Source organism: Sinocyclocheilus grahami, unplaced genomic scaffold, assembly GCF_001515645.1.
Source record: "Sinocyclocheilus grahami isolate Dianchi unplaced genomic scaffold, SAMN03320097.WGS_v1.1 scaffold1309.1, whole genome shotgun sequence".
In the NCBI taxonomy this organism is placed as follows: Eukaryota; Metazoa; Chordata; class Actinopteri; order Cypriniformes; family Cyprinidae; genus Sinocyclocheilus; species Sinocyclocheilus grahami.
Genome location: NW_015506488.1, coordinates 220,693 through 221,412, shown reverse-complemented (window position 1 = coordinate 221,412; position 720 = coordinate 220,693).

Sequence of the window (720 nt, the reverse complement as noted above, 5' to 3'; positions counted from 1 at the left end):
TATCTGGGCCTACATTGTGTTGAACAGTAGCTGCCCTTCAATGTACTAGGCCTGGCACTGAGGAGTGAGGAGAAGTAGAGAGGAAACAGGGATTAGGCTACTAATAACCTGAATAACTCATTAAGGAAACAACAGTTGCTAGAACTAATGTAATCCTATACAAAAAGCGAAGATGGTGATGGTAAAATAACTCAAATAAGGTAAAAGTAAAAAAATTGCTGTAGGAAACTAAAAGAGAAAGTAAATAAACAAATCGATTTAATTAAACCTCAGATTTAATAAAAATCAATTTAGCCGAATTGGTACATTCATGCTAAACAAATGTAAATAAATGCAATAAAATCAAAGAGAGGTAGAATAAAGTCAAAACAAAAATAAACAATAACACAAGTAAAACCAAAGTATGTGGGGAGGGACCGACCGAACTGAATCCAAAGAGGAGGTGATAGCATCAACAGGAAGTGAAACCAGGAGTGACGGGGATAGAGCGATAGAGAGAGAGAGAGAGGAGTAGTTTAAAAGTTACACTTTACACACCTATCTAAGTGTTAGTCGGATGCTAACAGCTAGCAGTTGAGGTAAAGGGCTTAGCTTAAATGCCTGTGCGGCTGCTAAAGATTTAGCATTGGCTACATGCAGTTCTTTGTTTACACAAAGGTCTGTGAAGTGGGTGCTGTTGTCAGATTAACCGGAAGAGTCTGCTCACACTTCCGGGGTCAC